This window comes from Tursiops truncatus, chromosome 2 (assembly GCF_011762595.2).
Source record: "Tursiops truncatus isolate mTurTru1 chromosome 2, mTurTru1.mat.Y, whole genome shotgun sequence".
Lineage (NCBI taxonomy): Eukaryota > Metazoa > Chordata > Mammalia > Artiodactyla > Delphinidae > Tursiops > Tursiops truncatus.
Window position 1 is genome coordinate 148,696,839 of NC_047035.1, and position 9,012 is coordinate 148,705,850.

Genomic DNA, 9,012 nt, shown 5'->3' on the forward strand with positions numbered 1-9,012 from the left:
CAATAGATACAACAAAAGACACTGAATAAAAAGTGCAAAATAGGTTTTGAAAATGATAGTAAACACTAATTTTGTATTTTTCCTTCCCAGGAAAATCATATTGTTTACATGTACTTTTCTTTCTTACTCTTTTCTTTGTGGTTATACTCATTCCCTTTTTGTTCATTAACTTTTATGGGAAATGGAAAAGAAGGGAAGAATTCAAGAGATATGTAGGTTGGAATAAACAACTTGGAGAATCATTGGATATGGGTATGTCCTGGTTTAAAATTAGGTGAATAATGGTTCTATTAAAAACCATAGGACAAGGGGAAGAGTAGTTTTTATGAGGAAGACCATTTCATTGTGGAAGATGTTGAATATAAGAGACCTGTGAGCCCTCAAGAAAAGATACAGAAGCAGGAGTATAAGTGTCTGGAGCTCTGTGAAGGGCTTGGGCTGCAGATACTAATTCGGAAGTTATACTCATGTAAATAGCTGAAGTCATTGGAGTTAAAGGTTTTCTGGGAAGAATGGGAAGAGAAGAGGGTCAAGACTATTTATTCATGAGGAAATTCAACTCAGTTCTTTGGTGGAGTGTTTTGTTTTTGTGTAGAGAGCTGAGATGTCAGAATGCTTGAGGATACATTCAAAAACCAGACTTCCTGGGTCCCAGGGCAGGCTGCCTCTCTTTGGTCAAGTCTCTTAAACTCCCTCTGCCTCAGTAAAACAGAGGAGGTAAAGAGATGATAAAGACAACCAGATTGCAGGATTGAGGTCAGTATTAACTTTGTTAATGCTTGCATATTGCTGGAAACAGTGCCTGACACGTGTTAAGCTTCTGGTAAATGTGAGTTAACATCGTGATCAAAATGGCATTAATCAAATTGATGAAATGCTTTCTTTGCCAAACTTGGGCATGAAAATCTCACCCACATTGTACATACATGCAAGCATGAGTCCTCTTCAAAAGGAAGTTCTGAAGGCAATTCCATAAGAGAAATTTGCAGGAGATAATTAAAAAATAATAGCAGCAATGGAAAGCACAAATTCCCAAAATGACTATATTGAAAGTTGTAACTCAAACTTGTGTGTTTTGAATTATCTTTATTTAAATATTTATCTAATTATACTATAGGCACTATGCTTTCAAAGTCCTTCAGTGATCCCTATCTGGTTCTCTTAGTTACAAATTCAAAGGCCAGATTCTTTCTTAAACTGCACATACAGTGAAATTTCACACAGTGAAAATACCCTTCCCATTTCCATTTGAAGAGATGGCTTTCACGGTGACTGCTTCTAACTTTATTCTTGCCAAAACAAAAGTTTACATGTAAAGGGACAACTGCCCTGTGCAATTGCATACAAAGCAAATTCTCACTTTCTAAATCAACAAGTTAGGCTTTTATGATGAGGATCCCACTGCAGATGGAAGGGTTAAAAAACTTGAAGTGAAAATTTTACAGGTGCCAGAATGGCTCTACGGAGCCGTGATGGTGTTTTAGGGGCTAACAGGCCCCCACGCTGATAAAAGAAACCAGGTCATACAGAAAGAGCAAAGTTCAATTCCTCTGGCACGTTTACACCCATCATTCCAGAAGGAAGTAAAACCTAAATCCGGTCTGTAGAGGTTTAAGCAGTACACACTGGTGTGTAACTGATCAGCCATAGGGTGTAAGGACTTTCCACTTTGACCCCAAACAACAGAGAAGGGAAATGACATACCAGGATCTCAAGAAGGCACGTTAAGTCTAGTCTTTTTTGCTGATTCATATAGTAAGTAAATAAATGGTCACAAAGGAAGTTTCCATGGCAACTGGGTTTATTAGAAACAGGAAAAGCACTAAAATGTTTGCCAAACTCTGAAAGAGAACTTTAAAACTTAGGTCTTAATCAAAGAACAAAAACATATCAGCATCTATCCAAGTTTAGGCAGAGGGCAGGGAACAAGATTCTTTGCAGATAGGCGAAACCAAAAAGAAAACAACAAACACACAAAATCTTGTCTTTGATTTTTACACATTGTGCTTTACTCCTGACTACAGGAATGATGGACTAATTAGGAATCAATTAAATTAGTTCTCTGAGAAGGTCCACAGAATCCCACTGTGCTCTCAGAGAGAACAGTTGGAGAATTACATTTCGTGATGAGGCCACACAAGCAGCACCTTCCAGGGTGCGTCTGACGTTCAACCAGGTACAAAAAAGGCACGACCTCAAATCAAACTCTGAGGCTGATAGAACAAGCTGTTTGTTTTGTGACTTGGCTTGTTGATATAAAATGCTTAATTTACTTGTGGAAGCTTGAATAATGCCAACTGCAGGGGTTCATTTTTCATTCTCTAACATCCACACCATCACCAACCCACCCCTATGTGGCAACCAGAAGCAGTCCAAGCCTGAGGTTGGACATCCAGACAGAATGATGCCCTCAGATTCTTGCTCCCTGGGCTGACTCCTGACCAGGGAATTCAGGGCTGTCTGGTCCATGACTTAGGGAGAAGGAAGTGGGTGGGCACAGCCCAGCTGGGGCCTGTCCCTTCTCCTCCGAGCTGGCTGTTTTATAGGGAGATGAGTTCGGCTCCACTTTATCAAAATTAGAGGCACAGCCTTCCTGGGAGAGGTACAGATTTCCAGCGTACCTATGATGGGATGAACACGCTGCCTCATTCTCAGGAGCAAGACCAAACTCCTAGAGCCCACAGGCCACAGTCAAGTGGTCTACACCTGCTTTAATCCATAAGGTGAGTGACAGCTTGTTCTCCACCTGTCTCTCCGTCCCTTTCAGTTGGTTCTAAGTTGAAACAAGGAAGGGGGTGCTGTTTGTGGGAACCTCTCATACATTCACGGTGTGCGTGAGGGATGTTCATGCAAAATATCATTTCCAAATTCATTTTCAGCCATAAAGAGGAACTGACTCCTTTGTTAAAATAAAACCACCATCTCACATGAGAAGAAGTGAGTGAGCAAACGCTTTCAGGTATTTCTGGTAATTTTTATCTTCCTTTTTAAGTCTTCGTATTTTAAATCCTTCTTCACTAAGTATACACAAAATCCCCTGTATTCTGTTTCCTTTGTTTTACATGAAGCAATCTCTCCAATTAGAAACAAAACTTATGCAAAATTAACAAATGGAAATTCACATAAAGCAAACACAAATAATGGGATTACTCTAATGCTTGCATTAGATCCTGCAAAAATTACATGGGTCCCAAGGAGTGATAGCATTCACAGGACACACTGCTTGGTTTCTTCCCTTCCACACCGTCAGGTAGACCCATAAGTGGAGTCGTCTTACTTCTTGCTGTCAGAAAAAGTTCTGGATATTTAAGACCTTTCTCTTTGTGGAAAAAAAAATGCTCACATACACTTTGACTCCTCTTTCTTGTTTGAGATACTCTTTAATCACAGCCACCTTCAAGAAATGATAATGCGGCTAAAGCATCAACACTTTAAATAAACTAGTACAAAGAGTCACTGAAAATATACAAAATTCACTTCTTCTGCACGAAAGAGCAAAATTCTGGAAGGCATCGTTCATACCATTGGAGAAACCACAGCTCCAACCCGCCCCGCCATCCTGACAGATATTCACACACTAACTTCCCATCTGCACATGGGTGTCTGGGTCTACTTCCTGCAGGTAGTTATTGGGACTTTCCCTTTTAGACAAGATGTTATGAATGGACATTTACTGGCATCAACATTATCCTTCTTGGTCATTAATTCTTTTTTTTTTCTTTTTTTCTTTTGTGGTACGTGGACTTCTCACTGTTGTGGCCTCTCCCGTTGCGGAGCACAGGCTCCGGACGCGCAGGCTCAGCGGCCATGGCTCACGGGCCCAGCCACTCCGCGGCATGTGGGGTCTTCCCGGACCGGGGCACGAACCCATGTCCCCTGCCTCGGCAGGCGGACTCTCAATCACTGCGCCACCAGGGAAGCCCGTAATTCTTGGTGGCTTTTACTGAAGGTAACACCCATGAAATCCTCTTTTGAAGGTCTTGAAGACTTAACCAATTGATGAGTGGACATATTTTTAAAATCCTAAAGTTCCCTGAAGCTTTGGAAACTTGTCCACTTCATTAAATAAATCACATCTGGTAGAGGAGGAGACATTGTAAATGTAGGCAAGATTTGAGACGGAAAAGGGGGTTATGGTGGACTTTTACATTCCAGCGGACACCTGCATGATCACGTTCCCTCTAACCCAACACCTTGGCCCCAGACCATCCTTCTGAAGGCAGAACACATGATGCTGAGAACCCAGGAAGGCTCCCTGCTGCACCCAGAACTGGCAAGTCTGGACCCACTGAGACACACGCTTCCCCAGAGGCTGCTGGGAAGTCGGGCTCATACGTCTTGGAAACACAGGACTTCACACTCCACAGAGAGGACACCTGGAGAGGTGAGGGAGAGAGGGACCCAGAGGTAAATTGTTCTCCTGTCTCTTCCTCAGCTGGACTGCCCCAAGTTTCAGCAGTTCCTACCACCCATCTGGGGATGTCCCATGTGACTGAGAGGTCAGCTGCTCTTGTCCTAAAGAGAGGCCAGCCAGGAAGTGATTCCCTGCATGTTTTATCTCCCACCTGCTCCTCTCACATTTGTCCTACCTCACTCCTGCTGCCCTGGGTTTGCACTCACCTCTACAGCATTAGCACATAAGTTTTTGCCTCAGTCTCTATTTTCTAGGGAAGCCAGTATAAAAGAGTCATATTTTATTTAACGTTTTTCTTCAAAGAAAAACAAATGATCTTTTGACAAATTCGATGAAATTACTCTACACTTACTTATTTGTTCAATGGCCCTATTGGAGCATGTACTTCAGAATTTCTGAAGTTATTCCGGAATATGTGCACTTTGAAAGACAGATGAATCACCGAAGCACTTTATTAGCTCATTGTTATCTGTGATGAGCCAATATTTACCATATAATTATTTACACCTTTTCTAATAATACGGGAACTATTAAAATTCTTCGTGTAGGCAGAGTAATTGCACTAGGTCACCTTGAAAATTATGTTACTAGCTGGCCTCCAGCAGGTGTTCATTTCATCTGATTTATATCATTTTTACTTACGTCTGTTACATTCCACCAAAGCACAGTAATTATGTAACATAGCAAAGTAAATTCTGTGGAATACCATAAAATGATAATCATGAGCTTGATAAACATATGAATAAGGTACCAGTCCTCTATTTTCATGGTGTAATAAACAAATATCTGGGAACTATTCCCTACAAGTAGTAGAACAAAGACATTGGTAAATGTTAAATACATAACACATACAAATAGAAAATAGAATTTATTATGTTGCTAACTTGAAAAATAAATTGTTCTATTTACCAATATAAAATCGTTAGATTTAACCACTTACTTATCTAGGATGTGTGAAAGAGATCTTTTTCTTAGGCTTGATTTAAAATTATCAACTATGATCTTGCATGCTCTTTTTGTTCTCATTATTCAATGCCAAATACTTCTGGGAGTCAGCAATTGGTATAAAGTCTCAGAAAAATAAAACTTGCTACAGACAAGGCACGTCTGCTCCATTTCAGATTTAATTTTTGCACTATACTGTCAGCAATATATTATGATGATAATACAGAAGATTTTTTCATATATAATCAATTTTTAACTGAATTTTGTTTTATTTTTAAGGTGTGCTGTTTTTGAATGTGTCAAGTTTTGGTAGTACAGTGAAATAGGAAAACAAGATCATTATATAAAACATCACCCAAAATTTAAGTATTATTTTTGTTGAGAAAAATCAAGAATTCCATGAAAAATAGGACTCGATTGTCCAACAGAAAACAGACTATAAATCACTATTTTTAAATTAGTCATCACATAGAAGATTTTTTTTCATTATCAAGAGATAACTCATAAGGCATGACAAAAGTGAAATGTCTCTTCTTTCAATCTGCCTTACTCCATCTTACCTGCGTGAGATATTGACAGCGTTATGAAACAGCCAAAAAAGTTTGAAAAAATATTTCAAATTCTCAGCATGTTTCATGCTCTTGTTGATATTTTGAAGGCAGGTCACTCCTTGAACTCGAGCATGATATTCAGAATTCTAAAGAACTTTCACCTACTTTGCTAATGTGTGGCTATATTGAAGAGTAAGGATGTGTCTATGTCAAAATCTCTCTGCCTAAACCTCGGTGAAAGTGATGGAAAGATTTGAGTAGGAAAAAAGTCTTTTCTTACATTTTTACAAAACCTCAAAAATATGTTTAAGTATATACATTTTTGCAGGAACTCAGGGATTTGATGTTTTCTTAATTTAAATTTTCTATTTAAAAACGCGTTTGTTTTTCAGGCAGTACTGTACCTTGAATTATAGCTTACGACCGTGCCACTTTCTCATTCAAAAACTTTCACTTTTCCTTTTCCTGTAGAATATAGTCCAAGTTGGGCTTCCCTGGTGGCTCAGTGGTTGAGAGTCCACCTGCCGATGCAGGGGATGCGGGTTCATCCGGGGAGATCCCACATGCTGTGGAGCGGCTGGGCCCGTGAGCCATGGCCGCTGAGCCTGTGCGTCCGGAGTGCTCCGCAATGGGAGAGGCCACAGCAGTGAGAGGCCCACGTACCACAAAAAAAAAAAAAAAAGAATATAGTCCAGTTTCAGATTGGTGCTTTTTTTCAACTGATGGATCTTTACCTCACCTACTATTCAGATGTCACTGCCATGTCTTGTGTCTTTTCACAAAGCTTTATTAGAATTAAACTACCTTTTCTACTCACACACTAAATATTTCCTTAGGCCTGAGTTGACATTTAAAATACTTAACAGGAGATGGTGCTCAGGTAAACACCAATCAGAACAGACGTAGTAACTGGCCAGCACAGGCATAAGCTGTAAAATATCCTACAGCTGCCCCTACTCTGGGTCTCTACCTGGATGCTTTATGTATCTCTTTCTTATAGGTCTGTTATGGACTGAATGTTCGTGTCGCCCCCAAATTCATATATTGAAATCCTAAACCCAGTGTGATGGTGTCAGGAGGTGGGGCCTTTGGGAGGTGATGAGGTCATGAGGGTGGAGGCCCCATGATGGGATTAGTTTCAGAATAAAAGAGACCCCAGAGAGCTCCCCTCCCCCCTTCTTCCAGGTGAGGACACAGCACAGCGTGAAGGTGCCATCTATGAACCAGGAAACGGGTCCTCACCAGACACTGAATCTGCCTACACCTTGATCTCAGACTTCCAGCCTTCAGAGCTGAGAGAAAGAGATTTCTGTTGTTTAAGCTCCTGTCTGTGGTGTTTGATTATGGCAGCCCAGGCCAACTAAGACCCCAGGGAAATGCAAACATAAGACCATAATGAGTCTTACTTTTCCCTATTCCTCTCACCAAGTACAACTAAGAACCCTGGATATTACATATAAAACCAGCCTACAAAGACTCTGAAAGGGGAAGAGAAGAAGGCAGGCCTGCCATGGGTCTTAGGACCCAAGGAAAATCCCAGTGGTGATTCCCTGGGTTTTCCCTTTGCCGAATACATTCCACACTTGATGGAAAAACCCAGCAACCCAGAAACACCAATTGGTACAAACACAGAAGCCCCAACAAAAACCTGGAAAAGGGCAGCCTTGAAATCTTTTAGCCAATAATGGCTGAGGCCAGTAGGAAATGCAAATTACAGCTGCCCTGGAATAGCACCTCATACCCATCAGACCAGCCAAAATAAAAACACAATGACACCACTAAATGCCGCTGAGGTTGGGGGTGTACTGGACCTTCATATTTTGTTGATGAGAATGTAAACTGCTAGAACTGCTCAGGAAGACAATTTGGTAGATTCTTAAAATCTAAACAGTTACCATGTAGTTACCATGTGACTCAGCATTTGCACGCCTGGGCATTTATCTCAGAGAAATGAAGACTTGTTTCACACAAAACCTTTTAGGTGAACGTGTATACCAGCTTCATTAGTAATAGCCCAAAGCTGTAAACATCCCAGAAGTCCTCCAGCAGGTGAATGTACACACTGTGGTACATCCACACCATCGAATATTTCTCAGCAACAAAATGAAGATATTGGTACAGAAACCTGGGTGGATCTCCAGAGAATTATATGCAGCAGGATAAAAATCAATCCCATGGGTTGCATACTGTATGATTGTATTTACATAATAATCTTGAAATAATGCAAATGGAGAAATGGAGAAAAGATGGATGGGTTTTAGGAGTTACAAAGTATCTGGTAGTGGAAGGGAAGTGAGTGTGTCTATATGAGGGTCATGTGAGGGGCGCTTGTGGGGATGGAGATGTCAATGTCTTGGTTGTGATATTCTACTGTAGTTTTTCAAGCTGCTGCCCCGGGGGAAAATTTTGGTGAAGGGTAATCACGCAACTATATGTGTATCTACAATGACCACAAAATTAAAAGTTTGATTTTAAAAAAATCTCCCTTTAATTCCCTAGTCTTCTCAAGTTGTTTCCATATTAAAACACTCAAAACCCTAAAGAGGTAAATAGCACTGTGGTTGGTAAGACACAAATGTGAGACTGGCCACTTTCCCTGGCATGAGGTCCCTAATGAGCACTCTGATCAGTGGTTGATAGATTAGACAGTAATGTTCAAGTACAGTAAATACATAAAAGAAAAAGTTAAAAGAAGAAAGAATAGAGGAATCTGAACAGGAAAGATCAGAGTGCCCCCCAACTTTGGACACCGAGGTGAGTTCCTTACCTTTCCAGAAAGAGACTTGGGTGCTCGTGCTTCTCTTCCAGGGATGCTGGTTCAGTAATTAAGGTTGAATTAACCCTATACGAGCTGTCCCTCTAGCCCACCTGCGCCTCTTCACCATGCCCCTTGGTGCCAAGCACTTCCTATGCGGACCACTTAGGATGGGGAACTTAGGAACATCTCACTCAGTGACAGGTACTTTACACTCTGGACACTTTTAATCATAGTCATGCATATTAGTTAACTTCTCCCACAAATTTACTCCATCACCTAGACCAGCAAAGGGAGGTGAGAAGAGTTACCTCTACTGGCCCCTGACTGCCAAGGACCTGGAAATG